The sequence below is a fragment of the Natator depressus genome, chromosome 1 (genome assembly GCF_965152275.1).
Source record: "Natator depressus isolate rNatDep1 chromosome 1, rNatDep2.hap1, whole genome shotgun sequence".
NCBI classification, from domain to species: Eukaryota; Metazoa; Chordata; order Testudines; family Cheloniidae; genus Natator; species Natator depressus.
In genome coordinates this window covers 314,135,928-314,156,702 of record NC_134234.1, presented here as the reverse complement: position 1 = coordinate 314,156,702, position 20,775 = coordinate 314,135,928, and positions in this window count along the sequence as shown.

Here is a 20,775-nt window from a genome sequence, read left to right as displayed (position 1 = left end):
GGCCAACCTCAGAAGCACTGTGAGAGGAGAGAAGCCACTTTGGGAGTCTGCAAAGCAGGCCACTGAAAGGGTAGGACTTGCTCTTGGTGAGCTTGTGAGTCCCAGGCCTGCATGCAGGGTTCTCCCTGAGAACTGGCCCCTGGTTACAAGGAAGCAAGATCCCTAAGCTTGGTCCTTTCCCTGTTTAAGGTGACTCCCAGTTAATAGGATTTTGTTGGGAATGCTAAGTTAGTCTTTCAGATCCCTAGATAAATCAGTTACCATGTTGCAAGTATTGCTCTGGCTGCTCAGTTAGGGTTGCCTGCCGATTGTGACTGTATCTGGGGGTACGAGAATAAGAATTAAGAATTTTAGTATATTATTGTAATCTGCCCTTGATCCTTGCATTCCTTTATGGTGAGGGGAAATCTTGGGAAGAGAAGCAGCCTGATTCCTGCATAAAGAGAATGCCTGCCTGCTGCGATTGCCAGCCCCTCTGAGTTGCTGAGGAGTCTGGATTCAGCCCTAAACCTGAGGATCATTTGCGGAGTTGTGAGTAACTATGTTTTAGTTAGATAGTCAGGAAATTGTTTTCCTGAAATGTGATCACAAGCCGTGGGGTAAAAGTTTGGGTATTTCATTACCTTCTGTCTATTAAACCTGTGGAAGAGCTTATCATCTGATCCCATGTGTAAGTCGTGTGGGCTGTACTGAACCAAGTCAGCCAGGTTGCTTTTGTTGCAACAGAAGATATTGTTATCATACATTGTCAAGGGCCACTACAAAGTATGTGTATCAACAGGACACTAAATTTTACTCTTGCTATGTCAGGTCACGTAACTGGGACTTTGATGTAATTCATGGATATTATCAGCGTGGGAAAGGCACTGGTGACCCTGAGAGTATTGGTTTACCCTGCTGTGTCATATTTACTTCCAGTGATGAGCTGCCAAAATCTTAACAATGGGTTCCCTCCTCACCCCACGAGGGGGTCGTTGCCCACCCCCATCCCCCGGGATTCCTGCCCATCCAACCCCCCCGGGTTCCTTGATGCCCCCTCCCCAGGACCCCTGCCTCATCCACCCCCCTCCCCTGACTGCTCCCAGAACCAGGCAGGAGGGTCTCATGGGCCACTGTAGTGGGTGCCCACCCCGCCCCGCCCCTAAGAGCCAGAGGCACGTGCCAGGGGGGCGAGGTGGGGAGTCCCGGAGGATGCTTACCGGGGGCAGCTCCCAGGAAGCATCCGGCAGGTCCCTCTGGCTCCTAGGGGCGGGGGAGCATAGCTAGCGGGGGAGCAAGGGGAGAGGCCGCTCCCCCACTGATCACATCAAAAGTGGCGCCTTAGGCGTCGACTCCCTGGGTGCTCTGAGGCTGGAGCACCCACGGGGAAAATTTGGTGGGTGCAGAGCACCCATAGGCAGGTCCCCACCCCACGCCCGGTCCTAGATCACCTCACCTCCTCTCCACCTCCTCCGCTGAACGCGCTGCCCCGCTCTGCTTCTCCGCGCCCGCCCCGGCTTCCCGCAAATCAGCTGTTCGGCAGGAAGCCTGGGAGGGCTGAGAAGCAGGCGGCGGCTTCCCGCTCAGGCCGAGGGTGGTGGAGGTGAGCTGGGGTGGGGAGCGGTTCCCCTTCTCCCCTCCCCCTCCCCAGTTACCTGCTGCGGCGCGGGCGGCCCTCCTTGCGCCCCCATGCCCCAGCTCCTCTCCGCCTCCCTGGGCCTTATCGGGAAGCTGCGGCCTGCTTCTCAGCCCGCCCCCGCTTCCCGTGCAAAGTTAGTTGGAGACTCCCAAGGAATAACAGGGGCTATTCCAGCATCCAGGCTTTGACTAGGCTGTGCCTACTGTGAAGAGAGGCAGAGGCAAACAAACACACTGGAGATTACCTTACATTTTAAACTTTAAAAGGGAAAATCCCAGAGATTTGGAAGGAACAATAATATAATAATAATATAAATAACATAAAGTAGCTTCAAATACTTGCTCAGGAAAATAATAAACTGTAAATTACTATCATAGTGAAAGTAGTTTTTCAACAGCACGCTATGTCACCCCAGGAGGGAATCATCTACTCCTCTCTCTGGATGTAAAGTCCAGCTTCATTCCAGTTGTCCAGCCTTTGCATCTTTCCAGTTTGTGATGCTCTTTTATTTCGATGCTGCAAAGACTGCACCTTTTTCCCACAGGTCCACTCGCAAATGACAGCTCCTCACCCAGAGAGCCACACCTGTTCGTCAGCCTCTCAAACTGTATTTCCTCTGTCAGTGTCCCAGATCAACGTCTCTAGTCATATCCTCTATTCCCCTCGATCCAGGGTTCCTTGTACACTGCCCTTCAAGGTCCAGCTTCCTCTTCCTCAGCAAATCCACTTTTTACCCCATTGCAGTCTGTATTTGCCTCCTCCTTTTCTAACTGCCTTCCAATTGCCACCTTTGGGCAGATTCCAAGCCCTCTCCAGCACAAGCTCCCCTTTGTTCCTCAGAACTTCACAACAATTGATTAGGTAGGGTTTAACTGTGGTCAGTCAGTTATTATTAAAATTGCTATTTGTAGTACAGCCTGATGTTATTTACTGCTTTTTAGTGTGACTCCTATACTGGAATTACTGCACATTCTGACTCACCAATACCTTCTATATTATCTCAGGAAGGCTGGGATCCTTGTTTATTTTGTGACCCCTGCATATTAGGGTCACGCTTCCTAGGTGCGACCTAATGGCTGGAGGAACCATCACATTTGCCTTCAAGGGCAGTTGTCACAACTATCAACACTGCCACATTTCTGTATACTACTGCTCTCATGGCTCAAGCCCATTAAAGATACAGCGAGATTAGTTTACAATATATTTTTCACTTTATTGATATTTTTTCCCTTCACCATTCTCTGTCTGCAGTTTTCCAAGTTTATGATAAACTGCTCTTTCATTGCAAATTATACACACATTTTATAATTAAACTAGAGACAAACAAACGTCACCCTAAAACAGAATAAAGTATGGTTCAATCTGACAGTTTTCAAACTATAAAATAAATTTTGGGACAGTCAAAATACATTTTTATATTTCTAGGCAGTCCTGTAGTTTGGGTTGAGAGGAGAATCAATATTTCTAAATAAAAAAATGTTAACCTCATCAATGAAGAAAGAGGATAAACTTGTTAAACATTGATGTTGTAGGGTCCTCTAACCAAATTCTTCCCTCACATAGTCTCATATGGCTCCCATTAACTTCAGTGGGAGATGCACACATGTATCTGAGGGAAGAATTCTGGCCCTTCATCACTCAGGTGCTTCTACACAGTTGCCTCTTCATTTCCATGCCCAGCTCATAGTCTTGGTCCTGTGCACAAAGCCCTAAGTGAGCTGTAGTTCACATATTTCACTAAGTGTCTTTCACTCTATTCCTGAACGCAACCCTTGTATTAAACCAGGATACATAAACTAACAAAGTCCATACTACATGCTGCAGAAAGCAGGGTCAGGGAAAGCTTACAAATATGGAACTACCTTCCACCACAGATTAGTATCAGCTTGAATCTCATCACCTGCAGGACAAGAGGTACATTTTTGTATAAACATTTCCCTTAAGAAACTGAGAGGTACTCCAATTCTCACAGGATCAGGCAGTTTGTGAAGATTCGTTGTTTCTAAATATACTCAAACTTTCATGCAACTTGTGGGCACCCACTCATTTACATTGATACCATCCCTATATTGATGGTTTTGTTGCCTCTATAAGAAAAAGTACCAGATCTGCTATCCCTGGAGATTATTTTTTTTCCCCGACCAGAAATGATGACTCACTGTTGCTGCAAGGTTTTTAATTTTTTTAAAATGACGTTTAGGAAAGGGGGAAGGGGCAGAAGTGTGGTTTCCTCCAGTTTTGTTTTTCTTGTGATGTATTTATCAATCTGTATACATGTGTGGTGTTAAGGTGTCTAAATTAGAGACTTTGTTTTCTTGATTAATAATATGCTAATTTTGGTGAATAAAAGATAGTATATGTACCTATATATTAATTGATTTGCTCAAAAGTAGCCTTTTCTAGTACCATGGTCTGAGTTTCAAACTTATAATGAAATCTAGAACTCAGTTGTCAGTATATTTTTGTTGTTTTCTCAGCTCATGGTAATCAGAACTTTAAGAACCTCTTCCTTTATCTAGAAATAAGATAATTGTATATAGACAAATTAAAGTAAAAAATATTAATTGAATATAATAATGGTGGACAATGTTGTATAGCCTGAAGAAACTTCCTAAAGTGAATAAGTGAATCATTTATTTTGTCAATTTTTTGTTTGTGGGTATTGCCTTGGATTGGTTGGATATTCAACTATTTTAGAAGTCTTTTTTTAAATGAAGCATAAATCATTTTAAAACCAGCCACAAGTACTTTCCTGCAGCTGACAATCCAAAGAGCAAATAAGGTGGAATTTATTGCTGCTCTCATTTCACTCAGAGACTTAAGATCAGTAGCATACTAAATCGGGGTCAAGAAGCAGGTCTCTTGCTTCTTTCCTTGCTACTACCTTGTTGTTGCTGTTTTATTTCCCAGCTTCTGGAGAATCAGGTTTGCTGCTCCCAATTAGACTTGTTAATATTCCAGGATGGAACTTCTGCTGTCTCCTTAAACCTAATCACCCAAACCTGAGGTGATTCATCCAGCTACACTACCAGCAGCTGCTGCAGTTTTCTGGCTGCCTCAGGGAGGGTTGTAAACTCTGGTTGCCACAGTGTGAGGTTCATGCACCCTGTCCTATTTTGATATATATATATATATATATATATATATATATATATATATATATATATACACAGATCTTCTTAAACTTTATTGGACCTGTTTCAAACGACTAAAGTGACACAAGTCTAACCCATGCACAGGAAGAGCAGCTTTCAAATCACAGCTCGTGGCCTGGCATACAATAAATTTTATTGAAAAGGGATCTATAAATGCCAGTGTTCATGGAAATACTATAAAGAAATCCTTAGGGACAAAAATATTGGGGCCTTTTATAAAGAGATGGTTCTGTACTTGTAAATAATTGTTTGTTTGACAGGGGGCTTGCTTACAGTTCCCTTGAGAACCGGGAATCATGCACTTACTGAATAGAAGTTCTAATAGAAGTTTATTCCCACATGGAAGATTTACTGCTGGTTCCATCATTGCAGAGGTGTATTCAAGTTTTAAAGTTTAAAGATCTCTCAGAAAAGGTTTGTTAAGAAAAAAAAAACCCTACCAAGCCTGCATGCCCAAGGGTCATGCAGGCCAAATCCACCCGGGACAGTTTGCAGCTCATCTTCTATTCTGTGTGGTATGGAATATTAACTGCTCTTGCAGCCTGTGAGATCAGTAGTGATCTCTTCATAGGAATCAGGATGTGTCCTCCTTTATCATGGTCCTGGATGGGGATTATTGACAGTTTAGTCCCCATTCTGTTTAACAGAAAATCTCCTTCCACTGCTTCATTCTTTTAGTTAAAGAAACAGTATCATTTCTGGATACATTTCTTATTCTGTCCCATTTCCCCTGGGTCTGAATCCCTCCCCTCCAACTGCTATGCCATAGACACCTGTGAGAGGTGTGTTGCAGGATGTGGCTGGATCATGTTCCATAATGGTTCTTGAGCCTTGCACCATGAATTTTAATTGAATGGCTTCACAGAAGGGCCCAGCTTTGCTTGAAGTGGTCCTGCTAGCTCCTTATAAATGCTTTCAATTAATAGAATTGAAAATGTACTGAAAATATAGTTACAACAATTTATTGCAAAATACACTGAACCAATTTTAGTCATAAACATGCACAATAAGCAAGGAATAAATTAAGTGCACTTTAATCTTCAAGTAACTAGGATGAACGGGCTAATGAAATAGTTTGTGTAAAATAAACTCAATGAAATGTGATGGGCTCCTAAATAGGCTTAATTGTTTTAATCCAGAAATAGACCCTGTGTGATGCTGACTATAAAGATGGTTGAACAACAGCCAAGCTTCCTTCACCTAATTAATTGGGTTCTATCTAGGCTAGATTCTAGTATTCTGAGTAAGGAGGAGGTCAGTGAAATAGCTCACTTGGATGTTAAAGATAAATGCAAGTTTTCTTCCCTGAGCTAAGTCCTCACCAATGGGGCTATGCACAGCTGGTTGAAATGATCATAATTTCAGAAACCTATTACTTCTTTTATTGAATTATGCAGCACCATCTGTACTGCTACCTAGTCCTCTCCCTACCCCATTTTTCTACTTATTCACTTTTTGGGTCTTGTCATAAACTGACTGGGGCAGGCATATATGATGATGTAACAGTTTTTACAGTACCTAGAACAATGAGGCCCTACTTGGGACCCTCTGTGTGCTATTGCAGCATAAATAGTAACAATGAATAATAATGAATCCATGTGAAAGTCTCGTAGCTTCTTGTTTTCCTATTGTCTCAAAAGTTAGACCAAGTTCATCAAAAAATTTCTTAGGACTGTGAAAGATTACAAAAGCTAACTTGGATGCAGTTTTGGTAGAAGCTGTGCTATTTTACAGTGTAGACGTCACATCATGCAAATTTGTGGGTTTGATGAAAAATAGGTTTGAGTTGGTTTCACAATTGCAGTAATTAAAAACCTGAAAATCAAAGCAAAACTCAGGATTGGAAGTGAAGAAAATATTTGCATGGACCCCTGTGATGAGAAACTGATGAATGCTGCACAGCTACACTGTGTAGATCTATCTAGGTCCCCTCTGTAGCTGGAGTTTTTAGAAGGGCTCAGCACACACAATGTGTGTGCATACACTCCAAAAGAAAAGTAAATCAGCATGTTTTCTGTAGGAGGGGTGAGGTGACAGGATCTGGAGCTGTTCTCAACTGTCAGCAGCAATGAAGGCTGATTCTGGGGATGGCAAGGGCAGTCCAGAGGTGGTTTGTGATCTATGGACATGCTAGCATACAGAAGCACTGCTGGCTAAACCCAAGCTTCTGCAGAGGCTACTGCAGTCCATGAACTGTAGAAACTGGCTCCAACTGGTTTCCTCTGCAGAGAAGCACCCTTCTTCTAGACCACAGGACCTGCATTGCTATTGGGCAAGAAAGCTGGAAGGATTAAAGCAGTGGTTCTCAAACTTTTGTACTAGTGATCCCTTTCACATAGCAAGCCTCTGAGTGTGACCCCCCCTTATAAATTAAAAACACTTTTTTATATATCTAACACCATTATATATGCTGGAGGCAAAGCGGGGTTTGGGGTGGAGGCTGACAGCTCTTGACCGCCATGTAATGACCTCATGACCCACTGAGGGGTCCCGACCCCCAGTGTGAGAATCTCTGGAGTAAAGCAGGGTGGCAGCAGCAGAAGAAGAGTGAAGCCCCTGGAGGCTAGTCAATAACACCTCCTTTCGAACCTCAGCAATGTCACACCATTCAGCCCTTCTGACAAAACAACCCTCTCTCCAACAACACAATCCCCGGAGTATTAGTAACTCTCATGCCAGTCTCTACTAGTCCCTGAATACATTTACCTCCACATTACATTGCCCCATCAAATTATCCACCTGAGTCTCATCATTACTCTTTCCCCTTCTCTGTACAAGTAATTCCACATTTCAGGACCCCTGCTTGACTCTTCTGTCCTCCATCCTCCCTTGCTGTCACTTTCCTCACCTCTCTTTCATTCCCTTATTCCTCCACAAAAGATAGAGAAAATAATTAAATAGAAAAGACTTGTTCAGTACCACTAACCTTACTCATGATTTCATAGCTGATCTCCCTTTCTGTTATCTCTTCCTTCTGCTTTCCCTTCTCCTTCCATGTGTCTGTTCAGACTGTAAGCTCCTTGGAGCAGGGATGTGTCTATTTTGTCTGGCTGTACGGTGCCTAGCACACTTAGGAACACCAAAAGAATAAATTAAAAGTAGAATGATCTCCAGATAACGCAACCCGAGTGTGTGTGTGTTTGCTGGGAGGGCAGCGTGAGAGCCTGAGCGAGTGCCTGATTGGCTGGTAGCCTGCAGGGGGCGAGCATTGGGGCTGTCTGCTTGTTTGTTTCAGGGAAGCCTGGCTGTTTAAAAATAGCCAGAGCTTCGCGAACCAGCTGAGCGGCGGCGAACCAGCAGAGCAGCACACAGCAGGAGTTTGCCTGGGAGTTCGCCCGGAGTGAGCCCAGTGAGGCTTACATCTTGCCAACTCCTCTGAGGAACCTCAGAGTAGGAAGGTGATATGGAAGGGGGGGGGGGGTTCAGCTGTTGTGACCTGCACTGGATGTGCCATGTTTGTCTTTCTTCCACAGGATAGAAGCGACTTTGTCTGTACAAAGTGCAAGCTGGTCTCCATATTGGAAGAGAAGATTGAAGGTCTGGAGCAACAGATAACGACCCTGCGTTGCATACGAGAAACTGAGGATTTCCTGGACAAAACTCAGGATATGCTTCTACGAGCACAAAGCTCTAAAGATTTAGAGCAGGTTGCACAGCGGAGCCAAGAGGCCAGTGAAGAAGCTTGGCAACATGTGACCTCCAGAAGAAGAAGGGGGAATGTCCGGGCTTCAGCAACACGGACACAGGTAACTAACCGCTTTCATGTTCTCTCCACAGGTACTAATGCGGAGAGTGGACCAGATGATACATCTGAGGGAAGGGAGCAGAAGGAGACTCCGCTGGTTGGAAGGCATGAGATGCACTGTCCTGAGATGGGGGGTTCCACGACCACCACTCCCAAGAGAAGGAGGTGGGTGGTGGTGGTCGGGGACTCCCTCCTCCGGGGGACTGAGTCATCTATCTGCCGCTCTGACCGGGAAAACCGAGAAGTCTGCTGCTTGCCAGGGGCTAAGATTCGCGATGTGACGGAGAGACTGCCGAGACTCATCAAGCCCTCGGATCGCTACCCCTTCCTGCTTCTCCACGTGGGCACCAATGATACTGCCAAGAATGACCTTCAGCGGATCACTGCAGACTACGTGGCTCTGGGAAGAAGGATAAAGGAGTTTGAGGCGCAAGTGGTGTTCTCGTCCATCCTCCCCGTGGAAGGAAAAGGCCAGGGCAGGGACCGTCGAATCGTGGAAGTCAACGAATGGCTACGCAGGTGGTGTCGGAGAGAAGGCTTTGGATTCTTTGACCATGGGATGGTGTTCCATGAAGGAGGAGTGCTGGGCAGAGACGGGCTCCATCTTACGAAGTGAGGGAAGAGCATCTTTGTGAGCAGGCTGGCTAACCTAGTAAGGAGGGTTTTAAACTAGGTTCACCGGGGGAAGGAGACCAAAGCCCTGAGGTAAGTGGGAAAACGGGATACCGGGAGGAAGCACAGGCAGGAACGTCTGTGAGGGGAGGGCTCCTGCCTCATACTGAGAATGAGGGGCGATCAGCAGGTTATCTCAAGTGCTTATATACGAATGCACAAAGCCTTGGAAACAAGCAGGGAGAACTGGAGATCCTGGTGATGTCAGGGAATTATGACGTGATTGGAATAACAGAGACTTGGTGGGACAACTCACATGACTGGAGTACTGTCATGGATGGTTATAAACTGTTCAGGAAGGACAGGCAGGGCAGAAAAGGTGGGGGAGTAGCACTGTATGTAAGGGAGCAGTATGACTGCTCAGAGCTCCGGTACGAAACTGCAGAAAAACCTGAGTGTCTCTGGATTAAGTTTAGAAGTGTGAGTAACAAGAGTGATGTAGTGGTGGGAGTCTGCTATAGACCACCGGACCAGGGGGATGAGGTGGATGAGGCTTTCTTCCGGCAACTCACAGAAGCTACTAGATCGCACGCCCTGGTTCTCATGGGTGACTTTAATTTTCCTGATATTTGCTGGGAGAGCAATACAGCGGTGCATAGACAATCCAGGAAGTTTTTGGAACGCGTAGGGGAAAATTTCCTGGTGCAAGTGCTAGACGAGCCAACTGGGGGGGAGCTTTTCTTGACCTGCTGCTCACAAACAGGGAAGAATTAGTGGGGGAAGCAAAAGTGGATGGGAATCTGGGAGGCAGTGACCATGAGATGGTCGAGTTCAGGATCCTGACACAGGGAAGAAAGGTAAGCAGCAGGATACGGACCCTGGACTTCAGGAAAGCAGACTTCGACTCCCTCAGGGAGCGGATGGGTAGGATCCCCTGGGGGACTAACATGAAGGGGGAAGGAGTCCAGGAGAGCTGGCTGTATTTCAAGGAATCCCTGTTGAGGTTACAGGGACAAACCATCCCGATGAGTCGAAAGAATAGTAAATATGGCAGGTGACCAGCTTGGCTTAATGGTGAAATCCTAGCGGATCTTAAACATAAAAAAGAAGCTTACAAGAAGTGGAAGGTTGGACATATGACCAGGGAAGAGTATAAAAATATTGCTCGGGCATGTAGGAATGAAATCAGGAGGGCCAAATCGCACCTGGAGCTGCAGCTAGCAAGAAATGTCAAGAGTAACAAGAAGGGTTTCTTCAGGTATGTTGGCAACAAGAAGAAAGCCAAGGAAAGTGTGGGCCCCTTACTGAATGAGGGAGGCAACCTAGTGACAGAGGATGTGGAAAAAGCTAATGTGCTCAATGCTTTTTTTGCCTCTGTCTTCACTAACAAGGACAGCTCCCAGACTGCTGCGCTGGGCATCGCAACATGGGGAGCAGATGGCCAGCCCTCTGTGGAGAAAGAGGTGGTTAGGGACTATTTAGAAAAGCTGGACGTGCACAAGTCCATGGGGCCGGACGAGTTGCATCCGAGAGTGCTAAAGGAATTGGCGGATGTGATTGCAGAGCCATTGGCCATTATCTTTGAAAACTTGTGGCAAACGGGGGAAGTCCCAGATGACTGGAAAAAGGGTAATGTAGTGCCAATCTTTAAAAAAGGGAAGAAGGAGGATCCTGGGAACTACAGGCCAGTCAGCCTCACCTCAGTCCCCGGAAAAATCATGAAGCAGGTCCTCAAGGAATCAATCCTGAAGCAATTACACGAGAGTAAAGTGATCAGGAACAGTCAGCATGGATTCACCAAGGGAAGGTCATGCCTGACTAATCTAATCGCCTTCTATGATGAGATTACTGATTCTGTGGATGAAGGGAAAGCAGTGGATGTTTCTTGACTTTAGCAAAGCTTTTGACACGGTCTCCCACAGTATTCTTGTCAGCAAGTTAAAGAAGTATGGGCTGGATGAATGTACTATAAGGTGGGTAGAAAGTTGGCTAGATTGTCGGGCTCAACGGGTAGTGATCAATGGCTCCATGTCTAGTTGGCAGCCGGTGTCAAGTGGAGTGCCCCAGTGGTCAGTCCTGGGGCCGGTTTTGTTCAATATCTTCATAAATGATCTGGAGGATGGTGTGGATTGCACTCTCAGCAAATTTGCGGATGATACTAAACTGGGAGGAGTGGTAGATATTCTGGAGGGCAGAGATAGGATACAGAGGGACCTAGACAAATTGGAGGATTGGGCCAAAAGAAACCTGATGAGGTTCAATAAGGATAAGTGCAGGGTCCTGCACTTAGGACGGAAGAACCCAATGCACAGCTACAGACTAGGGACCGAATGGCTAGGCAGCAGTTCTGCGGAAAAGGACCTAGGGGTTACAGTGTACGAGAAGCTGGATATGAGTCAGCAGTGTGCCCTTGTTGCCAAGAAGGCCAATGGCATTTTGGGATGTATAAGTAGGGGCATAGCGAGCAGGTCGAGGGACGTGATCGTTCCCCTCTATTCGACATTGGTGAGGCCTCATCTGGAGTACTGTGTCCAGTTTTGGGCCCCACACTACAAGAAGGATGTGGATAAATTGGAGAGAGTCCAGCGAAGGGCAACAAAAATGATTAGGGGTCTGGAACACATGACTTATGAGGAGAGGCTGAGGGAACTGGGATTGTTTAGTCTGCAGAAGAGAAGAATGAGGGGGGATTTGATAGCTGCTTTCAACTACCTGAGAGGTGGTTCCAGAGAGGATGGTTCTAGACTATTCTCAGTGGTAGAAGAGGACAGGACAAGGCGTAATGGTCTCAAGTTGCAGTGGGGGAGGTTTAGGTTGGATATTAGGAAAAACTTTTTCACTAGGAGGGTGGTGAAACACTGGAATGCGTTACCTAGGGAGGTGGTAGAATCTCCTTCCTTGGAAGTTTTTAAGGTCAGGCTTGACAAAGCTTTGGCTGGGATGATTTGTTTGGGGATTGGTCCTGCTTTGAGCAGGGGGTTGGACTAGATGACCTCCTGAGGTCCCTTCCAACCCTGATATTCTATGATTCTATGATTCTATGATTCAAGCAGCTCAAACCTGATGTACTAGGGGATGGGGATAAAATGATGCCCAGCTGGGGCCACTCTCCCCCAGAATCTCCCCCACAACCAAGAATTATGCACAGCAGATCTCCAGTCTCTGGGGATCTAGGATCTAGTGGTGCCTCCTTTCCCCGACCATGTCGTGTTTTGGAAAACATGGAAATAGGAACAATCAGAGACTACAGCTTGTAGGAATAGCTGCAGAAGCAAGAAAAGCAGGGACCTTAGGACATTCAGAAAACTTTTTGTAGTTCTGACTGGATGTTCTTTGCCCTGTGCTGATTGGCAGTTTGCTCCAACCTTTCTCTTCCCTCAGAGTCTTTTCATCTCAGCTTAAATCCATGAATACCTCTTACTGTCTTCTCCCTGCCCTGTGCCTTTCACTTCCTTTCCCTTCAATGTCCTCTCTCCCTTCACTTTTGTTTCCATTTATCTGATTCCCTCCTAAATAACCCACCCCCACCACGGAAAATAAAATAACAGAACTAACATGACATTTGTTGCCATGACATTGTTCACTCTGGTTGTGTGTTCTACTCTGTCCCCTCACTCTCTGTCTTGTCTAGCTATGCTATGAGCTCTCCAGGATAGGGTCAGTCTGCTATTCTGTTGTGTATAATGTGCCTCACAAGGTGGCCTCATACTTTGTTGGTCCTTAGGCACTATGGTAATATGGTATGGTAATAAACATGATTACTAATAAGAGTGGACCAAAATTCCTGAAAAATCTTGATGTCCATATGGATCTTCTATTTAGAAACAATGGAGTCATTTTTAGCTTCCATTGAAGTTGATGGCAGAATTCCTATTGACTTTAACAGGAGCAGGATTAAGCCAAATATTTTGGAGTCACATACGAGGTTTTGTTTTTAAATATTTATATAATGCAATTCCAGCACTGCCGCTCTCTGTGTCGCTCTGAATCCTATAATCTCTGTTGAGTCAGTATGAAGCTATGGAAGCAGCAGAGAGTTCTTTTTCTTCTTGTTCTGAATATCAGCAGGTTGAATCATCACTGGGTTTCATGGTCTGTTACCATACAATTCTTAAGTTCTTGGCCATTTTGACTTTACAGATTACACAGATGCAGTGTACAGCTACAATAAGACATGCCATGCTAATACTCCATGCCAAGACTCTTAGACCATTTTGATATCAGAGGTAAATCAACCAAACAGCACCTTAACTCTACAATTAATCTGTATGAAACAATTTCATTGGTTGTTTTGAAGGCAACTGCAGAGATGGGGGATTACTTGGCGCAACTGCCACCTGCACAAATCAAGCTCCCCTGTACCACCTCCCCAGACACAAATCAATGCAAACCCCATACAACACAATCAGAACACCCTCCTCATTCACCACACACAGAAATCCACACGGCACTCCGAGAACACAACAGCACACACAAACATCATTCTAATGCCTGGAATGTCTGTTGAGTCAGTGTGAAGCAATGGAAACAGCTACAAGCATGGCTGAGAGCTTTTTTTTCTTGGAATATCACCATGTTCAAACATCACTAGGATTCACCATGCTACGATACAGTTTTTAAGTTCTCAGACATTTTTGGCTTTTTTACACAAATTACACCTGTGCTAGTACCGTTGCTAAAGCTGTGTCCTCTCTATCGCTTACATCAGGGATCAGCAACATTTGGCATGCAGCCTGCCAGAGTAAGTCCCCTGGTGGGCCAGGCCAGTTTGTTTACCTGCTGCATCCACAGGTTCAGCCAATCGCAGCTCCAACTGGCCACGGTTCGCCGTTCCAGGCCAATGGGGGCTGCGGGAAGTGGTGCGGGCCGAGGGATGTTCTGGCCACCACTTCCTGCAGCCCCCATTGGCCTGGAGTGGTGAATCATGGCCAATGGGAGCTGCGATCGGTCGAACCTGCGGACACAGCAGGTAAACAAAGTGTCCCGGCCCGATGGGGGCTTGCCCTGGCGGGCCGCATGCCAAAGGTTGCGGATCCCTGGCTTACATATACACCTTTCTCAGCACTAAAGACTTCCAAATTATTTTATTTTTAACTTTTACCATGGAGTAAATTGGTATCTAAAGGGAAACTTTTGCATAGACTTTATTTATTTATTTATTTATTTATTATAATTTTAATTGCCTGAACCTTATTGGGATCGAACCTTTGTTCATCGTTACAATCTTTTCATATGTTAAGTAAACAGCAGGAGAAATGGTGCTAATTTGTAGCACTCAGCAAATGAAAAAAAAAAGAGAGCAGAAATTTTCCAATAAAAACACTATGGAATTTAAGTTAAAAATAATAAGGGCCAGATCTGGCATAAATCAGACTGCTTCCATTGAAGTCTATAGAACTATGGCAATTTATGCCAACTGAGAATCCTGACACAAAACTATGCTGAAATAGAATGCACAGTCAGCAAGATTATGAAGTTTAATAGGAATAAAGTAGAGCATCCATTTTTAATGATAAACATATTTTAATACTATTAAGTCAGCAGGAGTCACTTCCACATATTTTCACATGAAAGTTATGATGTATTCTTATGCCTTGCTTTATCAAGGATTATAATACAACATTTATCAACAATTGCCCATGGAAATACCACAGAAGGTGTTCTTTCTAATTGGGCCCAAAAAATCATAGAAGGCTACCTTTCTGTCAGATGAAAGGTTGTACTTTTGTTTTGCTCTCTCCTTTTATATTGCATGTTAAGCAAACTCCCTATAACCTTTTTTTTAAAGACTGAAGCACAGACAAATGTGAGAGGTGGTACTTCATTTATCATATGGAGAAAGCTCATTGTTTGCTTTTTCCTTACTTATAGGTGCTGTTCCAGAATCTTTGAAGTGAGAGATAACAAAATGGAAAAAAAAAAAGTGATTTCACAGAAGTGAAGATAAGATGAGCAATTGCCGATCTAGAATATTTTCAGCTGACACAATGGGTCACTGAGGACTTTGATTTAAGTACTTCTAGTACAAAAAATTTAGAATGAAATTCTAACATCAAATAATCAACAGCACAGAAGTTATTATTATACTATGCATAAACAGAAAGAACAAAGCCAGATTCTACCACTCTATTTCACGGCTGATTTGATTTTAGGTCAGTCATTTTAGGAATAATTAAAATAGGGTAAAATGAAAGGGCTTTTCTCAAACATTTCAACCAAAAAAGGAAACATTTTTCAAACACTGCATGGATGATAAGCTCACCAGATATGGTCAGCTGCAGTACTGAGGTAGAATGCTTATGCCTGGGCCCAGTCTTGTAAAACACTTATTCATGTGATTAACTTTATTTGCATCCTTATTTTCAAGGACAGACCCTATGTCTTTTATATATCTTTGAGATTTTAAAGCAAGCAAGAAGGGACGATTATAGTCACGTAGTCTGATCTTTTGTATTAAATAGGCCATAGAATTCTACCCAGTGATTTCAACTTCTAACCCAACAACTTGTGGTTGAACTACACCATATATTTTAAAGCAATAGCCATTCTTGATTTAAAGACTTCAACTGATGGAGAATTTGTGACATTTCTTGGTAATCTATTCCAGTAGGTAATTACCCATTCTGTGACAAAACTGTGTCTTTTTCCAGTTTGAACGTTGCTGACTTCTACCTTATACTATATAATTTGGGTGCAAAACCAGAAGTCATTATGCATACATAATAGCTGAAAAGAAATAAAACAATTTGATTATCATGACCAGATCAAGTTTATATCAAGGTACTTATATAGCCCCATCACAGTAGTATCTGAGCACATTCCAGGACACGGATGTGCATATTTTACAAACACAGAAAAGCATACAAAATATATTGCATATTATTGTCCAAACAGAGTTGGCTCAATACCCAATTTATTCAGTGAATTTAACCATCATTCACTGACTTACTCATTCAATGAATATTGCAAAAATATTTGTCATATACATTATTTAGATAATAAGCCCCTGTGCTGGGCATCTGTTTCTCCAACAGTGAGAGGGCAAGAAAAGTCAGCACTAGAGAGAGAAGCTGCATTTTCTTTCTTTGCTACTCTTCTCCCTCCCCTTTTGTATGTGTTTGTCTCCTTTGTCTTAAAGGAAACAGAATCAGATTTCAACAACAAAAGCTCAAGTAATTTCTCTTTTTCCCAAAAAGGGCAGTTAATATCATCTTTAATACCATCACAAAAGACTGTCAAGCATGGGTTTTCCCTATAAGTGTATGTCTTCACAGCATTTTGGGGCAAGTGGAGCCTCCAAACCCAGACTGATAGACAAGGGCTAGCAGTTCTCAACCAGGGGTACCATGTACCTGGGTGTACGCAGAGGTCTTCCAGGGGGTACATCAACTCATCTAGATATTTGCCTAGTTTTACAATAGGCTACATAAAAAGCGCTAGCGAAGTCAGTGCAAACTAAAATTTCATACAGACAATGATTTGCTTATACTGCTCTATATACTATACACTGAAATGTAAGTACAGTATTTATATTCCAATTGATTTATTTTGTAATTGGATGGTAAAAATGAGATTGTAAGCAATTTTTCAATAACAGTGTGCTGTGACACTTTTGTATGTTTATGTCTGATTTTGTAAGCGAGCACTTTTTAAGTGAGGTGAAATTTGGAGGTACGCAAGACAAATGAGACTTCTGAAAGGGGTACAGTAGTCTGGAAAGGGTGAGAAGCACTGGACTAGAGCTACTGAAGCTAGTGCTAACATTCTAAATATAGCCGTATAGGTAGCACTTTGAAGCTGCAGCGCAAGTTGGAGCTTGGGCTCTGAAGCCTAGCACTTGCTCCAAAATGGTGCATAGACATACCCAGTGCAACTCTAAACAGCTAAAAGGGAAAGGAAATAAGGAAAATAGTTAAAATTAAAACCTTACTGAAATCTTTAGGTTTCAAATGCTTTAGCTGCTCAGGTGTGGGTTTTTCTTTCTTGTTTTTCTCCTTTTAATAAAAAGTTTAAAAGATTTCTAAAGGTGTATTTAAAATGAAAGTTAGCCAGCAATAACCTGATATGAAACCCTGAACCACAATTGACTTTTTAATGTTGTAATAGTGAACAAGGGTTTTATTAACGTCTTGGTCTTATCCCTTGTTGGGCTCACAAAACACCAACACAATACACATATATCTGAGAGTTATAGCTTTTCATATTGGGGGAAAAAAATCCATTTTCCACGATGAGATAACAGGGGATACTTAATCCTGAAGGGTTTTTTGAAATTTAAAGGATTCCTATAAAAAGTGAATACACAATCTCTAAACCGGAGGTAAGTATACAAAAATTTCACATATCATTTTATCTTGTTTCATATGGAATTTAAAGAAAAAGTTATGTAGCTGACTGAGAAAAATGGAAAAAAGTCTTAAAAACATAAAATTTAGCAGAAGCAATGCACATTAGTGATATATAGATAGCATACTTTCTCTGTTCATAACTGCAGAGTCGGTATTAAGATAGGATCTGACACATTTTTGTGAGAGGGTTTTTGATTATGCTCAGTATAAAGATTGGCTTCTGTATGGGCTTGAAATGTCCTGAATGAGTTAAAACTGTACCCTTGTAATGATTCATACTACTGTTATGCTGTCTTAGTTGTTTGGAGCACCATTGCTATTGCTCACATGCTCTTCCAAGTCACTAGACTTCTGAAGACCATAACATGCTAATGCAAAAAAACAGTAGTGTGGTTGTAAATAAAATTACTGTGTAATAGCAATACCAGCTACAGATGTGCAGCTAAAGATGGCAGAACTCAGTACTCAGATTGTTGGGTGAAGAATGTACTCTGCTAAAGAACAACACCAAGAAAGCTTGGAGAGGATATATATTTCCATTACACTTTTTGTGTGCAAAGTGATATGGAACACAAAGATTATTCATTCCTATTTATACTCTTCCAGAGTTCTCAACTTCCAGAATACAGTCTGTAGGTTCCATACAGGTTTTTTTCAGGGAATCTATACTAGTTATGGCCTAGATTGCTTCAGTCCTTTCTAAGAAATACATGAGAATAAAAGGATGTAAAGACCCATCTTATTGCCTTGCTTGGTCCCCGGGAAGCAGAGGAGGACGTGTGACATCACTGACTGGGAGAAAGCTTTGAAGAACCTTTTCCGTGTTTCAATCAACATTTGTTATTCAATCTGCTTTTTTCTCACTTCACAAAGCCATTTGGGTATCAATTCATCTTTTTAAAGGAGGTCTTTCAGAACTGATCTGTTGCGGGATGTCTCAGACAACACAAGGCACATTCATTCATCCTCTATAATGCTGCCCCTTCAGACAGGTGACCTAGGGAGATGTTGTAGAACATTTCTCCCAAATCACCAAGAGGAACTTAACACTCAATATGTCTTCATTACTATTGAAATCAGTAACAAACAGGAACAAGCTGATAAGACTATCAGAAAGTTTATAGAAATATTGATAACAGTGGATATGATTATTTTTCTAGACCTGGAAATTCTCTTCTGATTTGTTAGATACATTTCATTGTTATGATGTACAATTTTGAGAGGATTTATGCTTCCAAATGTATAATAGGATCAAATAATTTCTTAGCATATATAGTCCCAGTGAATAATTACTTTAATTAAAATGAATAAGAGTTCATTGGAAAGCTGATGTTCACAACAGTTATTAACAACTTCAGCTAAGTTTATGTGACAGAGGGATGCACCAATTCATGCTTACTTCTTCATTATGGACTTATGCCACAACCGTTTGAAGAAGGAAGGAAAGACCCCGATTGGCTTCAATTGGCTTTAGATCAGGCCCTATAGGATTGCTTCTTCAGCCTCAGGAGTAAGGATTATTCACATGAGTATGGTTTGTGAGATTTGGTTCTTTATGGTACTATATTATTGTCTGTATATTTTCTTATCAATCTTTCTTGGTTTCTATTTTTATTAAACAATAAAAAACTGTTTACCTGGAAAAAAATGAAAGAGATAAACAGATATAGGAATCACATTTAAAAAGTTCAACATTTGCTCTTTGAATTCATGCTAGCTTGTATTTTCGTTTCTCATTTGTTCTTAGTCTCTTCCTTTCTATGTTATGTTGCACTCCCCTTCAAACCTTTCCTTTCACTCGATCCCTTTGTGAGCCTGCGTCCAGTGTCTCTTATTCTTTACTATCATTTTCTTTCTTTCCTCCCCATACTTTCCCTCCTGCATACTTGAGTGTGCTGTGACAAGACTGCCTCTGCAGAGGCTTGAAAGTAAAAGGACAGAGCATTCTGCCTGCATCTGAGCAAGGCACAGAAACTTCTCTGCTTCCAGATGCTGGGAGATGGTGTCAGGAAGTGCTGCCTGTGAAAGATATTTTATATCATACTTTGATCACTGTTGCAAGATTTACTGTGAGATCTGAGTTTTAAAAGAGACTTGGGAAACCATGTCTTGGGCCAGTGAAAATCAGGACTTCAAAAAACCTAACCTTTTGATTCATACATTTTAGGCATAGCTAGAGGTTTGTTATTTTCACCTTCAGGCCATTTGAGAGAGTGGGCAATTCAGCTGCTCAAAGGAAGCTCTTTTTAGGGTGAGATTAGTTTTAGAAACACGCTTAAGAACAAATAATGCTACATTTACAGCATTCCAGAAATATTTCAATACAAACAGTGTGCAATGCCTACACCAAATCAAATAGATCTTTCTATGTCAAATTTTTATTTTACCAATAAGGAAGCTCGGGTAGTAGGGTCATGGGCACTGTATATAAGCCTACATGGATTACCTAGACTAGAACATGTATATTATACTAGCTTCACCTTATACTAGGTTCACTCTTCCTTATTCCTTTCCTTTCTTTCCAACAACATCTGGTCTTAGATATCACAACCTCTTGAAATTCAGTTCCTTTTACTTGAGCAAGCTGAGCACTCTTTGCTTCTATATATCGTACTCAGACTTCCAGTTCTTCTTCTTATTATATTACGATCTTAAAATCAGATTTTAAAGGTGTTTAGCTGCCTCTCATTGATTCCAATGGGAATTAGAATTTGAAAATCTGGGCCTTATTGTGTAATAATATTGCATCTTAGGGTTTTTAGGGTTCCCATTTTGCACCTGACACTGCTGTAATTGTTTGAGGGTGCAACTGATGTCATTTGGATGATGCAAATCAGACAGAGTTAATTTTTCAGAAGTACTCATCTTGGCCTAATGCTGCTCGCATCAAAGTCAATGGTAAAACTCCTGTTGGCTTCAGTGGGAGCAGAATTAGGCTAATGCTGAGTACTTTTGGAAATCCATTCTATTTATATCACTTGTTCTCTTCAGTATTGTATCCACAATTTCAGACCATGCCAAACCTTTTATGTTTAAGGGAAAAAAATAAAAGCCTTGATAGTCTAGCTATGAAATGTTTTGATTTAAATACTATGAACAAACATAGCAGATTTCTTAATTAGCCAGTCTCAGACTGGAAACTCAAGATCAGTACTTACATATTCTTGTACAATATTCTGTGGAATTCAAGAAACATGTTCTGTTAGAATTCAGCATAATTGTATGTCCACCATTATTGTTTACTGTCCTCCATTTTCCTAGATCCAGCTTGCACTATCAAAATTACGTTTTTTTGAA